This window comes from Chrysemys picta, chromosome 6 (assembly GCF_011386835.1).
Source record: "Chrysemys picta bellii isolate R12L10 chromosome 6, ASM1138683v2, whole genome shotgun sequence".
Classification (NCBI taxonomy): Eukaryota; Metazoa; Chordata; order Testudines; family Emydidae; genus Chrysemys; species Chrysemys picta.
Window position 1 is genome coordinate 57,549,268 of NC_088796.1, and position 10,978 is coordinate 57,560,245.

The following is a 10,978-nucleotide window of genomic DNA, read 5'->3' on the forward strand; positions in this document are numbered from 1 at the left end:
ATGTTGTGAAGGCCAAGACTATAACAGGGTTCAAAAAAGAACTAGATAAATTCATGGAAGATAGGTCTATCAATGGCTATTAGCCAGGATGGAAAGGGATGGTGTCCCTAGCCTCTGTTTGCCAGAAGCTGGGAATGGGCGACAGGGGATGGATCACTTGATGATTACCCGTTTTGTTCATTCCTTCTGGGACACCTGGCATTGGCCACTGTTGGAAGACAGGATACTGGGCAAGATGGACCTTTGGTTTGAGCCAGTACGGCTATTCTTATGGTCTTATGAAAATAAAATCCACAAATGAGGTTGAAGAGAGGGGCTAGATGAAGACTCATTGGGGGCTGCAGGGGCCAGACCTTCTTAAAACTACGAGTAATGTTAATGGTAAAATAATTTAGAAGGAACTCTCTCTGCTCCCTTCTTTACAAAAAGCTTTCTGTGCTCACTTCACATCTTTCCACCTCCTCTGTAAAAACAAAAAACAGCCAAGAAAAAAATCATTTAAATGTAGTGTTTTATCCATGTTTGCTATTTATAAAATATCTCATCATACTCACAAATACAAAATATAGAGTCTCCAAGGTAGAAAAAGCACTTAACTGTACCAATTTGGGGGTTGTAAAACTGGAATAAATCTCCAAAGTATGAAATGTTCAATTATTTGAGGTGACTGAGTTTGTTTTGTGAACATTTCACTCAAACATAGCATTGATCAGAGCCTATCTTGCTGATCGTCAAGTCACACACACGTACCAGCTACACAAAGAGATTACAGTACAGCGATTTTGCTCTGAATCTGTTGACTTTTGACTCAACTCACTAATTATCAGCAGTGTACGAAAGAGATTATTGAGAAAGTAAGGGCAAAATTCACATGGAATGAGTGCAGCATCTGTGGTGCGGTTTCTGCACAGTGCGTAAAAATGCATTGTATAGGATGGAAGTCAGAATTTTTGCCCAAATGTTGAGAGTTTTTATATGAGAACTCAGGGGTTTATTCCCTATGCTTTAAGGACCGGTTCCAGCCCTCATTGAAATCAATGGGAGTCTTTCCATTGGCTTCAGTGCCAGTTGTGTCAGACCCAAAATGTCCAGTGAAAATTTGCAGCAGTTCTAACTTTATGAGATCCCCAACATTAAAGCAATGGCATCTCCCCCACCCCCTTTGTTTTGACACTCTGGTCTGTGTCACTTGTTATGAAAATGAAGTATTTTATAATGTGTGTAAGTAGTCTGAAATCTGTGTAAATGTTTTGACACTTGTATACTGTATGTCTTTTTATGTATATAAAATAATTGCTCTACTATCCATCATGTTATCAACCTGTGACAAACTGCATATATTTCAACAAAACTGTGCTATTTTTTATTTGTTTTCTCTCTGATATTTCAGCTACTTTCTTTGATTTGAAATTTTACAGACTTCAAAAGTCCATTGTAGAGGCAGGGGTAGGTTACTTTGTTCTTGGTTTATCTTCCTAAAAGAGATTGAAAATAAAAGGAAGGGAGTAAAAAATGTGAGATTAAAAATTCCATAAAAAATTAAATCTTACTTTTAAATAAAACAGATGATGCTGTTTTCTTATCTTGTACCTAAAATTGATTATCTCTCATAATTAACCAATATACTTCTCATTTTTGAAAAATAACAGCAGCAGTAATTGATTCATCATTAACTATCAAGTTTATTGGACTTTTAGTCAATTAATTTAAACAATGGAACTTCAAAAAGTGTCAGAATTTCAGTCTATATTTCATATTAATGCATTTTCATTTTTATAACATTAAGAAATATCAAACATTTGAAAAACCAACAGTGTTGCCCTTAAAAAGTTGCCAGTTTTGTCCCACTGAAGTAAATGGGCAAAAATCCACCTACATAGATTAGGCCCCAATCCTGCATTCTGATCCATCAAAAAGGAAGAAACTGGCTTAGTATCTTTAAATATATATCAACATATACATTTAAAGTTGGTCCTGAACCAAAAAAACTACCCAGGTAAAATCCTCACATCATTTAAGTCAATAGGCAATTTGCCATTGATGTGAGTGAGGCCAGGATTTCACTCCAGACTTTAAATCCCAAATTTTCAGAGATTAAAAATCTAGAATCAGCCCCATTACTAATATAAATACATGAAGCACTGGAGCACCAGTGTTCGGCTAGTTACACACAATAATATTATAGCTAACATTTTTTCATTTGGGTATAATTCCAAATAGACAAGCTAAAAGGAAACTTGTATCCACTGTAATTCATACAGTCTCTGCCTGTTCCTAAAATGATACAAAAAAAATCACTTAATCTTTTTTTTACAAATCTATTTTGTTGTATAATGTTATCTATTATTGCACAGCCCCTATGGTATGATAGGAACTTTTTTGCAGACAAAAATAAACACCTCAGGGAAACGTACAAAGACTCTACTTAGATCAAACAATGTTTTATAGAATTTACTTTTAAAAGTAAGATGAAACAGATGTATCACAAGCCACTTGAGGAAGGTAATATCCCAGAGATCCCTACTTGATCTCATTCTAGAAATGCATAATCCAGAACCATGCAATGTCTAGTTTAGCTAAATACATTAGTTTTTTCTAACTACTATATCAAGACGGTAAGAGGGCAAGTACATTAACACCATTTTGTCCCATACCTGTTTATGAACTGTATATTTCCAAATTTTGAAGACCTCTGGCAAAGACCAAACCAAAATTTCCCGTTGGAATCTGTAAGACAAAAATTGGTACAAAAATAAGAAACTGTGGAATGGAACCCTATCAAAATTCATGTCTAATCTCAGCAAAGATGCCAGACTCTCCACATAAACACAAATCACTGCCTCTGGGCAACCACAGCCACTGTATTAAGTGGAAACAGTATTGAAACAAGAATTATTATGAAGGTTTAGGTCATAAAAATGAATCCAGTGTAAGAAGCTACGTTGACAGAAGAAATTCACAACAGAGACAATATTTCAGTAACATCTTAGCAGCAGCACTGCAAATGAAACATGAAACAAACCAAGAAATCTTCATTCTTGCTCATTGCATCTTTTCTGACTACTAATTACCAATAAAGTTTCATCTTAATCACAAATACTAAAATAATATGAATGATAAAACCCTTCCAGAAACTTTTTACTAGCAATGAAAAATATTCAAAATATTTTCCAGCCACCTGCTAACTTCTGGCTGCAGGCATTAACCATAATTATTTTTCATAACTTTCTTTTTGTAGTACAACCTGCTGGATTTATCCTAATGAGCTGCTTAAGTATGAATGGTTAAGTATTAAAATTACATACTTGAAATAAAATGTTAAGACTACAGTGCATGTAACACCTGTAAATATTATTGTAATGTATAATGTACATTTTATTGCTTTTATTTTTTCAGTCATGATTGTGGCATTCAAGTATCGTTGACTTTTGCAGCTTAGCAATTATTTCAGCTTGGCTTTGATGTTTAACCTCAAGGTCCTTTATTGCTCTTCATACTTGAATGCCTTGAACATTAATTACCACTAGAAATGGGCAAATCAATTCGGGTAACTTTAATCCCAACTGTTGAACTGAAAGAAACACTAACTTGTTTAAATTGTCCTCCTTTTCCTCCCTTTCAGAAAACTCCACATTTCTACTCCTTCCTGTATCTCAGCCCTCATTTCTTCATACATCACTTACACTTCCAGCCTGAGCTTTTCTCTTTAAGCTTCCCTGTCTCCTTCTTCCACTCCTGCCTTCATACCTTCTTGTATGCTGCCCTTTAGTCTTCAGACAGTCCCCAAGTTAATTTTTTTTACTCCCTCTCTCTCCCCCTTCTGATCACTTTTCCAAACTCTCGAATTCCAGTAATGAAAAGTGGCACATGCCACTTTGTTCAATGTACTGGGCACTGTTTGCATTTTGACAATACGTTTAAGTTTGTCAGGGCAAGAACTTTCTGTTTTTGCTTGGCACATCATGTATCTGTACTGTCAGTGACACCAACACTCACTATTTCATCATGACTCTTGTGATATATTTGGTGTTTTACCTTCAGGCCCCAGCTTCATGTGATTTGTGTGATTAGATGAAAATCTCAGCTTTCGGTTTTTTTTTAACATACATTTCTACCTCTCAGGGTTGTGTAAAAAAAAGTTGAAGAGGTGAACCCTAAAAGCTCAAAACCCAGAAAGGAAATAAAACATACATATCTAATTTGGTTTAAAAATCATGAAATTTAAAAATTAACTCAATTTTTGGGAAGTAACCCACCAGTTCCCCCCTGGGTTACTTGGGAGCAGGCAGCACTTACCTGTGTGCCCAGGTGCCTGATGATATCAAAATTAAAGGAGATTCTGAGTATTCCAATGATGATGCTGGATAGGTGGGAATCTTCTATCCACCACTCTGCTGCAATCCTTTTACTTATAAAGAAAATATTTTGGCGGTGCCTCCACCAGGTTGGGTCCACTGAAATGCCTTGGGAATCTCCAGGAATAAACCTGAGCTAATCTATGCAATGGGTCTAACTCAAAGGACCAATTATAAACAATATACACCTAATATACACTTAGATTAGAGTTAAAACACCTTTACTTGATTTAAGAAAACATGATAGATTGAGATTAGTATATCACAACCCATTTAAATCAGCAGGTGCCACTTCAGTAAAACAATAAATGCAATTTACAGTAGTGAATTAAATTTAACCAACTTACATTTACACTAGCACCATTACCCCACCCCTGAACGTGCACTCCTCTGAATGTCAGAGTTCTAAACGCTTGCATGGGTGCACTTCAAGATGTTGAAGCTGGGGACGGCCCTCTTTTGCTCCAGTAAAACAGTCCAGGCAAGGTGACACAGGGTAGACCAATTCTAGCTTGGGATCATTCCAAGCTGCACAACTCCTCTGAAGATGGGAGTTGTTTTAATATAGGTCAATAACCCTAGGTCCTGATTAGACAAGAAGACCACTTTATCAGATGCAGGCAAACTCTTATAGTCTCTTTGATCTCTCCCTTCCCCTGCAAGCACTTCCCCAACCAACAAAGGTGATGGTCACGCTCACTGCCTTCATTGAAGGCCAACCTCTGTCAGTTCTGGGCAGAGCATCAGTCTCTGCCTTGGCTCTAATGAAGCTACCACCAGCCTTGGAGGCTTCCTGCTTGCTCTAAGCCCCAGCAGACTCTCAGTAGCAGCTTCTGGCTTTATATTAGTAGCCTAGCAGCTGCTCCTGTCTTGGACAGAGCTCCTCAGAGCAATCTCCACTCCCCTACCAGGATCTTAGCTCCTCTCACACAAGATGGAGACCACTCCATGTTCTCCTTACATCCCTTGGAAATTGAAGTCTCTCTCTCTCTTCCCCAAGGCAGCATGAGAATTGCAGTGACCAAGGCTGGATTGCAACACTCATGATCTTTCCATCAGGAACATTCCCAATTAAGTTCAGAGTCCCCTCGAGGAGAGGGTGGCTCCATGTAATAGTAGCACCAACAGGAGAGGAGAATGAGCTGCCCCTATACTAAGTTGTAGGACCAAAGATATGATTCTTTAGCTCAATGGTTCTCAACCAGGGGTACGTAACAGTCTTCCAGCACGTCCCTCAGCCCGCGCAGCTTCCTGCAGCTCCCATTGGCCTGGAGCAGTGAACTGCAGCCAGTAGGAGCTGCGATCGGCCGAACCTGTGGATGCGGAAGGTAAACAAACCAGCCCGGCCTGCCAGGGGGCTTACCCTGGTGGGCCACGTGCCAAAGATTGCCGATTCTTGGGCTACAAAAAAGTACTAGCAAACTCCTGGAAAGAGTTCCAGTAGTCTGGAAAGGTTGAGAGCCACTGCTTTCGCTTACTGAACTTGTGCCTGCCTTTACTGATCATGAGTTCTAGGAATTGTGCCTGCTTGTACTAGCCTACCAAGAGGTCCTGTAAGCTCCTCTGCCCTTCTTAGTTTTGACTAAAAAGGTCATTTGTGAAGTATTTCCAGATTTGCCAATTTGGGAAAGATTGGAAATCTCACAAGATCTGATTCTCATGAGGTTTCAAGCCCACTTTTCGTGGAGGCTTATTTTAACAGAACTTCTAAATCTTTTGGAGGTTTTGCCCACCACTATTTTCCTCATATCAGGGCGGTGGGTCGTCCAAGCTTTGATTGTATATCATATTTTCATTTGGATTTGTAAATTTCCTTGGTGATCCTTTCCTAGTTGGGGTTTTGTGGCTTGTTTTGTTTTTCCTAAAAAATCCTTTGAATCCCCACCAGGATGTTCTTCATTTGTCAGTTTAGACAATTACAGGATAAAATAGTATAATAAATCACTCAGAAAATGATGCACAGGTCTGTCTCATCTTACGCTGGGGTTACGTTCCACGGTCAGCGCGTAAAGCGAAAACCGCGTATAGTCAAAATTACATTGAATTCAATGGTGGGCGGAATCGCCTGCACTACAGGTACAGTATTAAAATTGTTATTTTTCTCTTTTTTTGTTTTGTTTTTGCCAACCGCGTAAAGCTGAAATCGCGCATGTTAAATGTGTGTAAGATGCGACAGACCTGCATTTGTTCAACTACATTTGTTTAAATAAGTAGAGGTGAAAAGTTAAATCTGCCTGTAACAGGAATAATATGTAGGTTTCTAATTATATTCAGGACATTTGTTTTGTGGGTAGGCTATTTTAGAGTGGGTCTCCGTCCCAGCATTAAACTCTGATTTGCTATAGATTTCTTCTTATACTTTTTTTTCTTTCCCAGTGGTCCGAGTACAAGTAGAAACAGATAAGAGCTGGCAGTGTTTGTTTTATTGTAAACCTTATTCAGCCTGATGTTTAATTATGTTTCCATGTGGATTTGTAATGTGGATTAATAGTTTTATTGTACTCCTGTGATTAATTTCTGTTTGTTCTAATTTCTTTTTTGGCTTTTTCTTGACCTTGAGGTGAAAAAACACAGAAGATGTATTCCCTCAATTTAATGCCAGTCTGAGGTGTTTCTCCTGCATCATCAGATCAATGAAAAGTAAATAGCCTACACTTCTTGTTTCACAGTGCAGTATTGATCTTTCTTCAGCTTTTGCTTCCCTTTTTTCCCTGCGTCTTGTGTCTTTCAACCCCTGGGACCGAAGTGATTGCCATAGATTGGACAAGCTAACAAGCGCATGATAAGGAACTAGTGTTTTGTGGTATACTCACATACAGATGCTTGGTATATAAAGCCTGGACCTCTCTGCATTGAAAGAGAGGTGCCATTTTGTGTATGGCACAAGTCTGTATGAAAAAGAACCACAGAGAAGGCACTAGAGCAGCAGAGGATTTTAATCTTCACACTGATCTTTTATTCCTACAGCTGGTGCCAAGCTGGGTGAGGACATCGCTCCTCTGAAAAGTAAGACAAGTAGCCTGCGAGGAATGCCATAAGCTTTTTTGCTTGGGCAAACGTATAGTACAGTGGCAGCCTCTGGGTAAGTCTGAACTTAATCCTATAGTGACCATATTATTTTTGTCAAGCCCTATTTGAATTTTGAGCAGCAGAGACCTTCAGAGAAAGTTTGAGAATTGCAATAGAAAGCATTACTTTCTGGCAGAAACTATGACCGTCAGTATCCTATAATATATTTTAGAGATATGCTTTGAAGTTAATACAGAAAACAGCTTAAGAAACTAATTCATGCTGTAAATTAATTATTGAATTTATCTAATTTCTTTGTGGTGTTTTTTGTTTTTAAAGTTTGCTTTTTTTCAGAAGAGGATGTGAAGTAGTTTTCCTTAAAATTTATTATAATGGAAATACCTTAGTTTGTAAAGCGTAGAAATACTCCATATAGTGTCTGCCTGTCCTCAAGTGCTACTTAAGTTAAGAAATCACATATTTTTACATTTCCTTTCTGGGCCCTTCACTGTCCAAAGTGTTCCCTGGCACCGAAAAATGGATAGATGAATAATTTATATTCTATTGCATGCTCTGCAGTCTGTTGTTTCTTTTGAATAGGTAGATATTTGTGCTGTGCAGTTCAGAAGTTTTCTGACATTGCTTTAGGTGTATGGGAATACTGTTTTTCTCTGTCTCCGGGTGCTTATTAGTCTCTGGTACCATTGGAGCACAGCAAACTAATGTAAATATAAATAAGTAATTTATCCTTTATTCTTTATGTCATTCTTCAAATACTTAGCCTGAGCATTTGTGGCCAGGTTATCATACTGGCTCCAAAATAGCAACCACATATGAGCTCATACAAGACATGAAAGGTGTTATATAGACTAAAAAGAAAAGTTACAATTTTCCTTTATATCTAATCAGTGATATTGTATATTTAGTATTTAAAAAGAATGAATACACAATCATGGAGAGCATACTGTTATACCTTACAATATTTAACTAAACATTAAACTCTCTACTATGCAAGACCAACAGCAAATAAGTTCTTGTATTCTATTATTACTACTAACAGTACAATGATATATGAGTTTCATATGTCCTATGGACACCACTGCAATGCGGTTTATTGGCAGTATTTTCAACAGTACACTTTTATAATGTGAACCTTTGTTGTTGTTGGGGTTTTTTAAAAAGAAAAACAGTGCACACTACACAAATTATGTGTAATGTTGGAGATATTCCATCTCTTTCTAGTTTTATGACATTTTACACTTCTTGGAGCTAGATCATTGTTCTAACCCAAGCTATTATGTAATCCTTAGGGTAACCCCGCTGCTGATTTGAACGCTATTAATTTTCTATTATAGTGTGCTAAAGATGCTCTACAGCGTGGCGCTCACCTGCATTATTGAGTCAATGACCAATTGCAGAGTTACTCTGTGGTGGTTGGAGCTTAACTCAACCCTTTGGGATCTCATTTATTATTTGCAGATATTGATTTTGGAAAAAGGAAAAGCTAAGATGTGTGATTCTAATACCAACTTAGACCTAGCCTACAGCTGTTAACTCCTAATGGTCTGCTTACTGTGGGTATGTGTTGTTTGAAGCTTGAATTCTTTACATTTTTATGTACAATAAACTATTTGCTGCTACTCCATAAAGATTTGAAAGCAGCCATATAATCTTAGTAATATAGCACCAAAGTTATACTTTTTTACCTTTCAATATTTAAATTGTTTAAAATTAATGATAATTCTGAATCCTTAACAGTGCACTATTTAATGAGACTAATTTAATGAAGACAAACCCAGTGCTGTGGTTTGCATATTTCTTGTACTAGTTATACATTATAAAAGCCATGTGGGAAAATGTTACACACTAAATAGAATAACTTGTCCCCAAATCACCCCTAGGGTGGTTGCAGGACAGTGATCCACAGTTGTGTATCTATTTGCAGAATCAGACCATACCTGTGTAGTAGAAACTGACCAGCTTAGGGCCTGATCCAAATCCATTGACTTCAGTTGAAAGATTCTCATTTACTTTAATGAGCTTTGGATCAGGCCCTGAGTGTGGCTGTGTACTTCCATATCTCAGTCATTAGTTATTTAATACCTTTATGGCAAGTTCTTTCTTCATTTCTTTCTCCAGTGCTTTACCTGATTTGAAAATTTCCATTTCCAACAAAGATGAAACTTCTGAGGGAATTGTGAATGTAAATGTTCCTTATCATTCTTCAAATTAAATTTGTTTAAAATGGACAAAAAACTTTCAAAAAGTTTGTCACTGGCACTTCTGAGGCAATAATTGTGTACAGTGCAATCACAGGTTCGATTGACTTTACCACCTAGGGACCCACCATACACAGGATTACTCCTGGAAGAAGGCTTGCAAGATTAGGCCCTATTTTTTTTTCCAGACTGGCACACTCTGAACATAGCATTCTTATAAGAAAAATAAGTACAGAACCATTCTGGAAAAAAGTGTTGAAGCTGGAGGACAGTGTTATGTACATTATAGTGAATAATTTCTTTAGTGAAAGAGACACCTGTGAAATGAAAAGAATATAATACTGCGAGCTCCTGGGGTCAGGGATTGAGTTCTTCTTGTGTGTTTGTACAGTGCCTAGCCAGTGGTGCCCCAATTGTGAATGGGGCCTCTGCGTACCACTGTAATATAAATATTAACAATAATAACGTAAGGATTCAATTTCAGAAAGTACATATAGGATATCTAGGAGACCATAGCCTGTAAAAGCATCATTGTAACATTTGGCAAAATGGTAGGAACATATATTTGGTGCATTAGCTAATAATATTATAGCAAACTTTATCCCTCTGGTTAAAAGCTTGAGGACTCAGTCTTTCTGTAGGGCCCTAAATGAGTGTTGTTGGGAATGGAATTCACCCCTCCTTAGCAGACTGCAGGATTTCAGTGCAGTTCCTGCATACCTCCAACCCCAAACCAAAGGCTGTCACTGTATGCACTGTTGCTCTGAACATTCAGGCAGGATGTGAGAGCCACTTTGGTCCATGAAGTTGCAGATTTCATAGCTCCTACTCACCTGTCATGATCTGATGACCGCTTGTATAATGTGCCAGGACTGCTGAGGTGCCCTGCATTGTCAGCCCCACTGTGGGCCCTAGATAGTGGGCTCTGTACACCAGGTGTGCTTCATTTTAAAGGGAATCTTGCCTATGAAATCTGAAGCAATCACACAGCTGTAATTCACCAGAGGAGCCACAGGTGTAATTTAATGGTCTTTAGAAAAATGTCTGACACAGCATTGCAAAAAAGACCAATCTACAAAGTGAATAAATCTGTTAGAGCTGCAGTGAACTATCTGTGTGGATTAGAATTTGCTTGAATATCAAAGGTAGAGAATTTCAGTGGGTGTTACCATTTTAACTTCAAGGAAAGTGTCTAGTAGAGTGCTACAAACTTTGAAGCTTACACTTCACTAATATATTCAACTTTATGTTCATATCACTGTATTCCTGTCTTCTCCTTCCTCCCCTCCCTGTTTTCTACACCCACCTGTTGCATCTTGTCCATCTGTAGATGTAAGCTGTTTGGGACAGGAACTTTCTTATACTTTATATTTGTATAGTGCTCAGCACAATTGA

The 10,978-nt window shown here is 37.9% G+C and overlaps 1 long non-coding RNA gene across 1 annotated transcript; it reads right to left on the reverse strand.

The window, feature by feature from the left end:
* Positions 1-612: 612 nt before the first annotated feature.
* On the reverse strand, positions 613-10,537 carry LOC135972470 (uncharacterized). Its single transcript, XR_010588928.1, has 3 exons — positions 10,417-10,537; positions 2,655-2,727; positions 613-1,475 (listed from the first exon to the last, which is right to left on the reverse strand). It is a non-coding gene; the product is annotated as an uncharacterized LOC135972470 (long non-coding RNA).
* Positions 10,538-10,978: the final 441 nt, after the last annotated feature.